A 13,920-nucleotide genomic window follows, 5' to 3' on the forward strand; every position below is an offset into this window, starting at 1 on the left:
GAGTTTGCCAGTGCCTGAGTACCAAATGCTACGTGTGGGCCTGCAGCACAGATTGTGCCACCCACGTGAGTAGCCTGGCAAGGTACCTCTGACCTCCCATTGCAGAGTCAGCGTGCAGTTTGTAACTGTCTTGTCGACTTGGCCCATGCACACGCTGGCCAGTCCCTAACCTTCCCTTTTCTTACATGTTAGGAACCCCTAAAGTAGCCCCAAGTACCCCTGTGGGAAGGGTGCAGTGTATGTGAAAGGTAGGGCATGCCCTGGTGTGTGTTGCATGTCCTGATAGTGAATTACAGCCCATTTCATTTTTTCACTATTGCAATGCTACCTGTTCCCCATAGGACAGAATGTGAAGTTTGTTTATAACATCTTATAAATATAACTGGCCCTGGGAACTAGGTGAGAAAATAAAATTTAGTATGCCTGAACTCAGAATCTAACGATGCATCTTTTAGTCTGTTGGATGATCTTCAAATGCTTGCAGACAGGGGACAGTCAGGTATTCTGATCTTGCTGGATCTGTCTGCCACTTTCGACATAGTTAACCATGCGATCCTTCTAGCCAGGCTAGACGAAATGGGGGTGGTGGATGTGGCCCTGCAATGGTTTCAATCTTATCTGGCTAACAGACTGCAAGCTGTGGCTCTCCCCCCTATCAATCAGCTTTTGCTGATATTGAACATGGTGTTCCTCAGGGGTCGGCAGTTAGCCCAATACTATTTAATACCTGTATGAGCCCACTGATGGCAATTATTAAGTCATTCAATATCAGCTTTGTTAATTATGCTGATGATACACAGCTGATCTTGTCTGTAGAAGGGGATAACGCAGCATCCTTAGGATATGTTCACTCGTGTATGCAAGCAACAGTAAAATGGCTAAGAAACAACTCTTCGTAATTTAACAGTGAAAAAAATTGAGGTTTTACATTGTGTGATAGGGAAAGTGGCTCCTACACTTCCAAGTGACTTCTGGCCTATCCCTACGGATGTACCTTTGGTACCTGTTGAGAAGGTACGAAACCTAGGAGTCCGTTTTAATGATAAACTGAACCTAGAGACTCAAGTCAATGAAATTGTGGGGAGTAGCTTCACAATGATTAGAACACTCCGGAAGATTCTCCCAATGTTACCAATCCCGGCCAGAGCTCTGATGGTAAGGAGTGTCATCCTGAGTCATTTGGACTATTGTAACTCCTTGCTACTGGAATCTCCTAGGTACCTGGTTGGTAGGCCACAAAGAGTCTAGAGGGTGGCGGCTAAGCTCGGCCTTATGAGACCACGCGATTTTCGGCACCCAGGCCCTGGCGAAGCTACATTGGCTTCCTGTTCTGCAACGGATACAGTTCAAGTCACTATGCATTCTCTATAAGGGCTTGGACCTAAAACGTTGCAGAGCAAATTTAGATGGTATGTTACCACCCGTATACTCTTTGTTCCTCCTCGGCTAACCTGGTAAAAATACCGAGGATTAAAATAATAAATTCAGGAGGTAGGGCTTTCAGTACTGCAGCTGCCAGGCTATGGAACGGTCTGCCCACCGAACTGAGGCAGGTGCAGGACCTGTTACTGTTCCGCAAGAAGATACAAATGTGGCTCTTTCCAAGAGGTTAGCAGATCAACCCTGTAAGCTTCTGCAGCGGACATGATGGTAGCATATGTGTATCTTAGCGCCAGGATGCCAGCAGTGTTACAGTGCGCTTTACAAGTATGCTGAACAATAACAATAACAATAAAGGTGATTTTTACATTCTGTGTTTGAAAATACCACTTTTAGACAGTAGATATTTTTTTGCTCAGTCATCCTGTGTGCCTCTGCTGGAATGTGGATTGCCTGTCCGTGTTTTGGATGACAGATGGCTAGGAAGCAAGGGTGTCTCCCGATAGTCTAGGTAGGTCAGGAAAGGGCTGAATAGACCTGGGCTGCGATGGGGGAAGAGGGAGGAGATTTCTTTGCACCTCAGAGGGCCTGGTCTGCCTCTGACAATGCCATCTCCACCCCATAGCAGGAAACCACACCAGAGAAGGCAGAACTAGTTCTGACTGGACACAGACACCCTCTGCCAGGAGGATCAAAGGATTTTTGGATACAAATACTGGGGCCCAGACCCCTGAACTTTAGAACTCTTTTGGATCAAGAAGACTGCCAAGAAGAAGAGCTGGAGAAGCTGTGAGGAGGGACTACCACTTTGCTGTGTGCTTTGCTGTGCTGGCCTACAGTGGCGGCTTCTGTCTTGGGCAGTGAAAGGACTGGACTGAACTTTCTGCAATATACTTTTGTGAGTTTCCCCAAGGGCTTGAGGTACAGCTTGCCCCTTTTCAAGAAGTCTCAGAAACAGCAAAGACTTCAAGCTCTTCTGCCCTCAGCACTGGGGACTGTGTGTTTTGTGCTGCGACAGAAAAAAAGCAACTCGACGTCTACGACGCCGCTGCCAACTCCGTGTCCTTAAGGCACCGCATAGTGCTCTCCCACAATGCCGCACCGAGACCCTGGTCTCACCGACGAAGCCTTCTGATGCCACACTGAGCCGCTGCTCTCACCGTGACCTGTGGGCACCGCACTCTGCACTGCCTCGCTTCACGCCAAAGCCTGGGAACAGCAGAGAGCAACCACGACCCTGGTCTCACCGATGATGCCTGCTGATGCCGCCACCGAGCCGTTGCTCGCACTCGACCTGTGGGCACCACACTATGCACCGCCTCGCTTCACAACGACGCCTTGGCCTCCATGATGATGCCTTTCCATGCTAAAATCGATGTAAAGTTACACAATGCACCGCCCTCATCCTGTACCGCAGCCTTGGCCTACCGACGTCGGCACCATCGACTCCCTTCAGCCAACGACAACGCTTCAGCAACGACGCCGCCGCTGCTTGCACCGTGACCTGCCAGCACCGTGATGAGCACCGCCTTCACCTCGCACCGCAACCCTGGTCTCACCGATGACGCCGCCACCAAGCCGCTGCTCATGCGGCGACCTGAGGGCACCGCACGCCGCACCGCACGCCGCACCGCTGCACTTCGCACCACAGCACCCAACGCCTGCTGACGCCAGCGCTCCTGATCCCAACAGAAAGGAGCTCGACCTGCAACACGAGTGACTTCAAGGGCCTCGGCGCCCTGCATCTCTAACAGGTACTGTTTGCTGGTCTTCCCGACACTGTAGCTGGTCCGCGATGCCGCGACCAGCCTGAACTGTTTGGATTTGTTTGCTCACGACTCCGTGATAGCCCCGGTAGGAGCTATCGACATCAAGGAACTGTCTTTAAGTGTATTTTAACAACTGTAGATTTTTAAGTACTGTAGTGTGGATTCTTCCAGTTTTTGGTCTTGTATATAAAAATATTGGCAATTTTTTAAAACTGGTCTGGTGTCCTTTTGTAGTGCTTACACTGTAATACTGTCGGTTATGTGCAAATGTTTTACACACTTCCTCTAAGATAAGCCTGACTGCTCGGGCAAAGCTACCAAGGGCAAGAGCAGGGGTTATTTTAGGAGTGTAACTCCCTTTTCCTGACTAGGAAGAAGGGTACCTACTTGGACAAAGGTGCAAGCCCTTGTCAAATAGAGACCCCCATTTCTAACAGAAACTTTTTCTGAAGCATAAAAAACTTGTGTGGAACATGTAGAACACAAGTCATCAACTGTCACCTGCACACAGAGTTTGTCATCAAAACAAAGATTTATAACGTGTTCAATACCTCTACACATGTATGATGCATTAGGAGCACATGCATTTTGAAAACACTTCACGCATTAGCTGGACACATGCTGTACACAATTAGGTACAAAAGTAATATGGTAGCTACTAATCGCTATGTAAACTATAAAAAAAAACACACTCATTGGATAATGTCAACGGAGATGTAATTTGTGATGTCATCAGTGATGCTATAAATGATGTCAAAGAACATGTCATGAGTGATGTAATATGTGAGGTCATAAGCAGTGCATTGCGGGGCACAAGTAATAGTTAGGTCTGCCATCTATAACTGGTGAATTTCTGTATTTTTTAAAATGTTATGTTGTCACTGACATATTGCACTAACTATAATGTATAATGTCTATGTTATTTCAGTAAATTTCGAAGGCTTTTAAAAAAAATAAAAACAGATCTTTTTATCACACCTAATTATAATGTTACTTTAACCTCTGTTCAAACCCCCCAAAAAAACAAATATATATATTTGCCTGGCCTATGGCCATATGCAGCATGGAATTAGTTGCCGGGCCCACCCACTGCTGACTATGACAGTTAGCAATATAAAGGGGGTTATTTAAGTAAGACATTCCTGTTGACTTTGTCAAAGGGTTAAAATATAAAAAGTGGTTGGTTCATTACGGAGTCAGCACATCACGATTTATAAAACAGACCTATTGGCTTTGTCAAAAAGCCACCAGTAACTATAATCAAATATATAATTAATACATTCCTATATAGCAATGTTTAATAATGATAATTGTGTCATTTTATTTTCCTGTTTTGGAAGCATGCAGGTTTACAGCAGAACTATCAGCAGGGTCTCAGTCCACCTCGAGAGGCACCAAAGTGATGTAATCTTCATTATCTGAAAGAGGTATCAATTGTGGCACAAAAAAGGTCACTGTGCCTAAGGATATGTTAAGAATGTGTCATCTGTTAAAACTCTGTAGCCAAACCTCCTGTAGTTTTTGTGATGCTCTGAAAAGAATGCCTACAGGAATCACACATCCCCTTACAAAAGGTCAGGCGCCATATCATGAACATCTTTAGCAACCATTCACAGATCCAGAAGTGCCCCTAGCACTTGTTTAGCTGAAACTGTGCTTCATACAGCACATACAGTTACTCAGAAAATCTGTTAGGGACCATCCAACTGCAGACAGTGGAGCTCAGAAACACAAAGAGGCAGCCATTGTTCTTCATATCCTAGTATGTGCTGCAGACAGAAAAATCTGAACCAAAACTGATGCATGGACTCTTAACCTGCAAAACGTGTTCATGACATGCAAGTTCTTCCCTCTTTCCTACTGCCTTCATGTCAAGATGAAGGTTGAAACTGATGGTGCTGAGCCAAGAACTGCCAATAGTTAAAACCACATGTACAAACCACAGTGACTGTATTTATTAGCATATTGAGCTGTGAGACTTCTTTCTCTGCAAGCTGGAAAATACACTAGATTAGAGAAAGCTACACAGACTACAAGGTTAATGTACCTTTCGTAACTCTCGCACATGCACAGCAGGTACCCGGTTCGCGCACTGCTTTCAAATAAACAAAAGCCTCCATGCTTGTTAAAAATTAATGCTTAGCAGTCTTTCAAATAACACACAACCCCATAGGCATGGCCCAACAATATAAAATATCCATGAAGGCATATGACCCAAGTCATCCTGAAGGTCGTGAAGTTTCTTTACTACCTCAGCTGCATTTTTATACAGCAACATAATTTTCTGTCACCAAAGACCCTGTGCTATGGATGTTTGTTCCTTAGCTGTCTACTCCCTTAGTAATCAGGTAGATTAGAAATAGGCACAGATTTGACACTAATTTCACATGTATTAGGACAGTTGCTTCTTGATATCTTGAGGCAAAGAATAGGGCAGTGTGATACTGGTTTACAATAACATATCACTGAGAACCCAAGAATTCAAGGTTCTAGGGGGAAAACATTATTTTAGCTTGTCTTTATCATTTGTCTAAAGATGAGAGTAGCAGGTAGGAGTGTTAAATGCTCACCATTGATCTTTTATATGTTGCAATGAAATCTTAGGGACATATTTACTAAAATGTCATTCAACACAGGGCAGCAAGCAAAGTTGCTGTCCTGCATTGCATGAACGGAAGAGAACTGAACAGTGCCATATCTAAAAAGATATAGTGCAGTTCAGCTCTCTACCTGTCTTGCACACTTAAGGCTGCCTAGTGCCTGAGTTACAGGCAGGATTGTTTTTAAGGGATACCTTCTTGCACAAAAACTATTCTTAGATGCTATTGTCTCTTCCTATGCATGTTGCAGAATGCATCACGCATAGAAAGAGGGCATAATGAGGAGAAATACATATATTTTTCCCAGTTATACCATGGTTGGCGGGGCTCGCCGTTTTGATGCAATCGTAGGTGTACTGATTTCAGTAAATCTGGGATTGCATTAAATTCCCTGGATAGATGCTTGGGAATGCCCATGCTCGATCCATGGAAGGCTTACCACTATGAAATGTAGCACAACATAGCACAAAGTGAGCTGCGTTGCATTACATTATCTACAAAGTCACACAAGTTGACACAAATTGCCCCTTGCGAGGCTTTGTAAATCTTACTTAAACCTTTCTCTTGTCTTGCGTCACTTTGCGGAACACAAGGACAGCACAAAGGCTTTGTAAATCTGGACCTTAATGAGGTGAAAACATGTGCCCATCCATGTCCATCCTGAAAGTGGAGTGGGATTGGAATGCTGGAAAGAGGAGTTTGAGTGCTGGGAAATCGGACAGGCAGGCTAGTCAGGGATATAATGAAAAGTTACTTGTAAGAGCAAATTCAAAGAAAAATCACAGACAAGGGAATTAGGGGCAGGAAAGGAGGAAGGAAGAATTGCCATTAGAAATGAATGATGGAAGGAAAGAAATACAAGCCAGGGTTTTTATAGGCTCTGGAAAAACATCACTCAGCAATTATGTTCATAGCAAAAAACGAGTAATCAATGACACCCACACATTTTTTAAACCTTGGAAAACACACCTTAAAACCCCACTAGAATTGACAATAAATTCACCTGGAAACAAGAAAGCTAATATATACAATAATGATACTGGTTATCTTGTCAATTTACAGAATTCAAGTAGAGCCTATAAGTCATCTTCACAGGAGAATGTATAGTAACAAAACTAGAGTAGTTATTATAATCATATTCTTCATATTCTTTTAAGATACTTATTGTTCTGTTTAGTTTTCATTCATTACCTATTCCATCTAGATCTAAAAAGAGTTTAGGTATATCTCATTCACAATTCTAGTTTTGTTTAGTTCTCTGTAAGACAGGAAATGTAATATATGGTTTGCCTGGCAGGAACTGACCACATTCCACAGGCCTCACTGACCAGCTGAGTGAAGAGGAGAAGTAGTGGAGTCAAGTCTCTGTTTTATCACTTATCCCATTCATAATTCCCACTGCTAACATTAGCACACATAGTTCCATATATGTGGTTACTGATGGGAGTGGTGAATCGCTCTCATTGAAATCTGTGCATGAGGTTGGTGGAGATCTGCTAAGTAACAGTGTCATAGCTGACCATTTGCTCTTAAGGGTCTTAATCTAAGAACAAAACATGTGATGGAAGGAATTGAGTTAACAAAAACGTGATGGAAAGAAATCTTGACTTCATTTAAGCTAATGATAATTTCTCGCTAGCCTCATTGCAGTCCATATTTTTTGCTCACTGTGGGCCAGATGTAGGTAATTATGATTTACCTACTGTTAAATACCGAATCATACCGATTCGGTATTTAAGAGTAGGTAAATTAGAAGTAGGCAGATGTAGGTAATTTTTCTTTTACAATTACCGATTCTGTAAGATTCGGTATTTACCGATTCGGTAAATACCGAATCGGTAGTTCCCGTTGATTCCTATGGGCCTTGAAGCCCTTAGGAATCAATGGGAAATACCGATTCGGTATTTACCGAATCGGTAAATACCGAATCTTGGCAGGGGGAACGGGGTGTCACTTTGACACCCTGTAGCACCCCAATTGCAGGCTTGTGTGCCATGTGGCACACAGACATGCCCTAAGGGCATGTCTGTGTGTCACATGGCATAGGTGTACATGCACAGATGTGCATGTACACTGGAATTCGATATTTTACCACCCAATAGGATTGGGTGGTAAATACCGACTCCTAAAGGGCCTGTGGCACTCTTTGAAGTGCCACCTACATGTTGATTTGCAGAATCGGTATATTTACCGATTCGATATTTTACCGATTATGTAAATTTACCGAATCGGTAAATATACCGATTCTGTACATAAAATGCCCCCTACATCTCCATTTGCAAATACCGGTCGGTAACGGCCGAAATCGGCCGTTACCGACCGGTATTTGCCGACCTACATCTGGTCCTGTGACACTACAAAACGGGATCAACCATAAGCAAATTTAACAGTCCCTCCAGGTCCCAAATGGGCAGTCCAGCCAGAACTGCTACATGTAGTTGTGATTACAACCTGATCTGTTTTCTACTGGCATTACAGGCATTTTAATGTTCCGACTGGTACAAAAATAAGCAAAATCACCCAAAGCTGGTATTTTTAGCCCTTATCTGTGTATATTTTGAAACAACAAATTTAAATAGAAAGTACTTATAAATGTGTTCAAGAGCTGCATAAATGATCCATCACTAATAATTAAAGTAAACAAAGACAGCATGCAATTTTGTTTAACCCTGTATATGATGAGGGCATAACGGTTACGTCCTTGGCTGTGGCGCTGGTGTGGCGAGGACATAACCCTTATGTCCTCTGTACACCACCCAGAAATCCCTCTGCTTTTAACAGCAGAGGGAATTCCTTTCTATGTTTTTGTCTAAGGTGCTGGGGAACGGCTTCCCAAACCTCATGAGGCATTTTCTTTCTTTCAATATAATGAAGATCGTGTGCATGGTGTGCTGACGTCATTACATTGAAAGTGAAACTGAAATGAGCCGATTAGCTAATTTCAGTTTCACTGCTTCGGTGCCCCCTGAGCACCTAGGCAGAAGGGCGAGGTATCATTGGAAAGGGGCAAATCTCTCCTTTCCAGAAGTACCTTTTCTTACTGGATCCCTGCTTAGGGATCACCGCAGGAGACCGATCTCCAAGCAGGAATCCAATAATAGACACCAGGGAGGGGGAGCGGCCCCTTGGGCAAGGGTATTTGCTCCCCCCTAAGGTTTTGGGGTAAATTCAGGCTTTCGGCCCACTCTCGGGGAAGAAAGCCGACTAGGAAACAGGGATTTTTTAAAATGTAAATTTAGGGGGAAGGACTGCCCAGAATGGGCATTCTAATGCCCCCACCCAACCCGAAAATAGGCACAGTCTTTCTGCCCCCCCGAGGGGGCAGATGGGGGCAATAGCCCCCCTAAATAGTCACAGTCTTTCTACCCCCTTAGGGGCAGATGGGGGCAAAAACCCTTGATCTGCCACCCCGGGGGGCAGAAAGCCCACTAGGCACCAGAGATATGTTTATGGGCATGTCAGGGAGCGGCTCCTTAGGCAAGGCTCACTCCATTTTGTTTATGCACACATTTTGGTCATTTCTGCCTCCCTTGGGGTCAGATCAGTGATATTTTTCAGTTAGCCGCCGAGCCCGGGACCAAAAACGCAGGTGCCCTCTATCTATCATAAAACAACTTGTTTTTTAAGGGAGACACCTGCGTTTTTGGTCCCTGGCTCAGCGGCTATCTAAGGAAACCTACCAAACTCAGACATTTCTGAAAAATAGACATCTGGGGAGTCCAGGGAGGTGTGATTTGTGTGGATCCACAAACACTTTTTTTTACCCTGAAAACCCTGCAAACCTCAATTTTAGCTAAAAAAATTACATTTTCCTCACCTTCCTGAATGAGAAAGTTGCGGAATCAAAGGGCCCACACAAACTTTCTACCACCCAGCATTTCCCCAGGTCTCCCTATATAAAAGCTACCTCACTTGTGTGGGTGGGCCAAGGGCCTGTGACAGGGCAGGCCCAAAATGTATTGTAGAGGCATAAAAAATTACCGAGCACAAAACGATCTGGTTTTGCAGAGGATCACCTGCATTTTTGGACCCGGGCCCAGGGGCCATCTATTGAAACCTACCAAACCCAGACATTTCTGAAAACTAGAGATCCGAGGGAGTCCAGAGAGGTGTGACTTGCGTGGATCTCCCAATGTTTTTGCCCTGAATCCTCTGCAAACCACAAATTTGGCCCAAAAAATCATGTTTTCCTCACATTTCTGTGTGGGAAAGTTGTGGAATCACAGGGCCCGCACAGATTGCCCACAACTAGCATTCCCCCAGGTCTCCCAATAAAAAGACGACCTCACTTGTGTGGGTGGGCCAAGTGCCTGCGACAGGGAAGGGCCCAAAACTTATTGTGGAGGCTTCAAACATTATTCATCCCAAAATGACCTGGTTTTGTAAGGGGGTACCCTGAATTTTTGGTTCAGTGCTCAGCAGCCATCACTACCAAGCCCAGACATTTCTGAAAATTAGATATCTGGGTGAGTCCAGTGAGGTGTGGCCTGCTTGGATCCCCCGACATTTTTTTTACCCAGAATCCCTTGCAAAGTTCAAATTTACTAAATAGGAAATCAACTTTAAGTACCACAATATTTTGCTTGCTCTACAGCAATTGTAGTGTTGGATGAGGGGCGGATTCTTTCCCTCCTCTATAGATTTCTAGGGAATGAGCACAGAGACATAGTGCTTCCCACACTATCCTAATATAGCTGGGGACCTCGAAATCCTCACGATTGTCTCTTCAAGGTTTGGGCTTATTTGATGAATCTCTTCTTGAGGATTTCATCTTATATTTCCAACAAACTAAAATGAATGGACTTCAGTAATTCTTCCACTCATGTGAGGCTGGATATTCCTTATTCTTTTTGTGCCCCGAGGAAGTTCAAATGTATATGGACGAAACGCATTGGCTGGCCCTTTTTTTGATACATATTGAAAATGCAACAATAAAGAGAAGAACTTCAACTATACTGGAAAATTGTGGATATATCTGGAATTAGACTTACATTTGTAGAAATAGTGCACCTCTGCTTGCTTTGTTCCTATTTAGTATCATGTCTGGGCCTTTCCTAAAACAATAGCAAATGGGCAATATTTTTCTATTTGTATATTTTTCTTGGGAAGGTGTCAACGCTACATCTAGCCGGAAATGATTGAAATATTCCATTCATCATCTTTTTGTTTTCTCAGTGCGACACCCCAAGTGCAACGTGTAATACCAGCCCTGGGACCCACAGTTAACTGTGTTATATAAGAAGAGGTGTGCCTTTGTAAATCTTTACATTTGAGTATAGCTATGTGGCTGGCAGTGCTTTCTTTATGCTTTTATGTTGATTCTTTCATGTGTACAATTATGAAAGTCTGCAAATTATTTTGCAAGCATCAAGTGACTGAAATATCACCCGTATAGCAATGACTATTCCAATAAAAAACAAAAATGTGCTGGGTGCGGCCCTCGTTATATATTCTGAATAAAATTGTTGTGTGCAAAAATGAATCGGATCACACAGCAAAAGCTAAAGATGATTCACTTGCATTTGCATAGACAATTGTTGTTTGAATATTTATAAGTAGGAAGAGTGCAAAAACCCTTCTGGTGAAAAAAATATACTACATGTTGTAATTGAATACTCATCTACTCTGGTCATGTTTGAATTCAGATCTTCCAAATATTATGTTGATATTCATTAAGAATATGACTGAATTATTGTTAATACATTAATGATAGTTACAAAGAAATAACTAGTTGTCTTGAATGCTGCACTTAAGCAATTGATACAATGTAGCTTAGAGTGAAACATTGATGTGCTCACTGAGTATTATAACAGAATGTACTCAGAAATATGTATATCCTTCTTTGAACAGGATAAATGTTGTTCAAGACTATAACTATTGGAGTTTTCCCCTACATTGTGTGAGTGAAGTATTTTTTTGCTGAGAAGACGGATAGAAGGTTTCCGAATACTAATGATATCCATAAATCATCAAACTTTATGCCACCTACAGCTGACATTGGACCAGAATTACTTAGGCTGGATAAAATTGTGATAGAGGATTATGAGGAGTTGGATGATAATGACTTGGGCCTTATTGTGAAACAGACAACCAGACTCACAGTGGAGGTCTCCCGATCATCCTAATGCGACTAGGGTGTTCGGGCCAACCTGGAACCGCCACAACCGTCACAACCATCAGGGAACCGCAGCATAGCGGTCCTGAGGCCACAATATGCTTGGTGGGACCGCCGCGGTCCCAACAAGCATATTACTAGATTCCTCTTCACCATTGTTTTCATGGCAATGAGCCCGCCATGAAAATCATAGCAGAGGGGAAACAAAGGGGGCCATACAGGTACCCCCTGGTGTCTCACACTATGTGGATGCACACAGGTGGGCGAAGCAGGCGCCCCACTGTGTGCCTGCACCCCTGTACCTGCACGTCATGGACTGCAGCAGTTCATGCTGTGCAGGCACTGCCTTTGTGTTCCCACAAACCTGGGAATGCCAAAGAACTGACCGCCAGACCAGCAAAAAAAAACCTGATCTGGTGGGTGGTTCCTACATGGGTTTGGAAGTGTGGGAGTGGGTGGTCCCGCAACTGCACCACAAAACTCATAATAAGGCCCTTAGTAAGTATTGTTAAATATATGACTACGGCACAACACTCTGATCTTCTGTAATTTACTGTTGAGTCATGAAAAAAAGAGTGAATAAGAGCAGATGACTCATGGCCAGGATGAAGTCAATTATATTTGTAATTGTACTTCATGTACAATTAAACAGGAGCAAGTACATTGTTTTCTCTGTGGAGAAACCCCTCTTCCTACAATCCCATACATTTTGAAAATATTCATTTCGTATACCTCTCCTGGAAAGGAACTCCCACAGTTTCTATTGTAAGGAATAGGTGGAGGAGATTATAGTGAACATCCACAAATTTCTTGGTTGTGGGTGCTACCAAATTTTCCAGACTAGCTTCTCCATGGATTTGCCCACGCCTCTTGTAGGAGATGTGCTCATGGGTAATATTACACTATACTTAGGGAATATTATGCATAGATAAATCGATTCATGAGTGCAAATTGACCTTTTGTGAAGCCCTTGCACTTGTAAATCGTCGGTTTTCCATTTGTCATTTGAACTTACATGCACAGTCAGTGTTTTAAATCTGGTTCAGTACCATTCTGTTTCACTGCTGATCACTGGTCAAGGCGTAGTGGACTTCAAACTATGGCACAATAACTCACTAGAGTGGCGTAGAACTACGTCAGGAGAAAGCAGGCAACACCTCTAGTACAGCAAATATTGGCAAAGCTAATATTTCTGGCTTTGGCTGCAAGCACTGGCCCGTTGTGGATGCTTGTTTTATTGAATGTGAATGACACAACAACAGCACAATGGATGGAGAGAGCTGACTCAGACCCTCTATAAGCATATTATATATTGTATTACCTACTGGCGGTCGCCAGTAGGTATATATAGTTAGGATTTTTTCTCTATGGGATTTTTGAAAATTCTATGTCTAATAACTTTGGCGTTTGTGGACGGAATTGGCTGAAATTTTCAGGAAAATGGCACATTTTGTTTCTGAGCAGCCCTTAAAAATTTGGGGGGGGTTCGTCAAGGGGGGGCCGAGAAAAAAGGGGGGTCCCAAAACGTGTTTTTAACATTGAGTTTTCCATAGGGCGGTTGGCCTCACTTTTAGCCCGAACGGCTGAATGGATTTGCACGAAACTTGGCAAAATTGTAGGGACTGGTAGCCCGATGTGCCTTTTGTAGGTCTCAATATATGTGCTTCAGTGGATTTTGAGAAATTAACTTTCAAAAAAAGATATATATCTGTAACAGCGGACCGGGCAGCGCTCCAGTTCGCGTACTTTTCGCGCAACGGAGCTTTGTGAAGCGAAGCTGATTGGTTCTCCGGCGTCTGTAAACATTCCAAACAGTCCGTAGCGGCCGCCATCTTGTCTCTCGGTAGGATCGAGAGACAAGAGGAGGCCAAAGCGAAGGGGCAAATGACCATAAGGGGGCATAGTAGATCCTCGCTGACCCCCTAGGTTTGATGTGGAGGTTTTAAAAGGGCCCCGCGGGGCAAAAAAAAAAAATAATAATAATAATCGAACGGCTGAATGGATTTGCACGAAACTTGGTAAAATATTAGGGACTGGTAGCCCGATGTGCCTTTGC

Source organism: Lissotriton helveticus, chromosome 2_1 (genome assembly GCF_964261635.1).
Source record: "Lissotriton helveticus chromosome 2_1, aLisHel1.1, whole genome shotgun sequence".
Taxonomy (NCBI): Eukaryota; Metazoa; Chordata; class Amphibia; order Caudata; family Salamandridae; genus Lissotriton; species Lissotriton helveticus.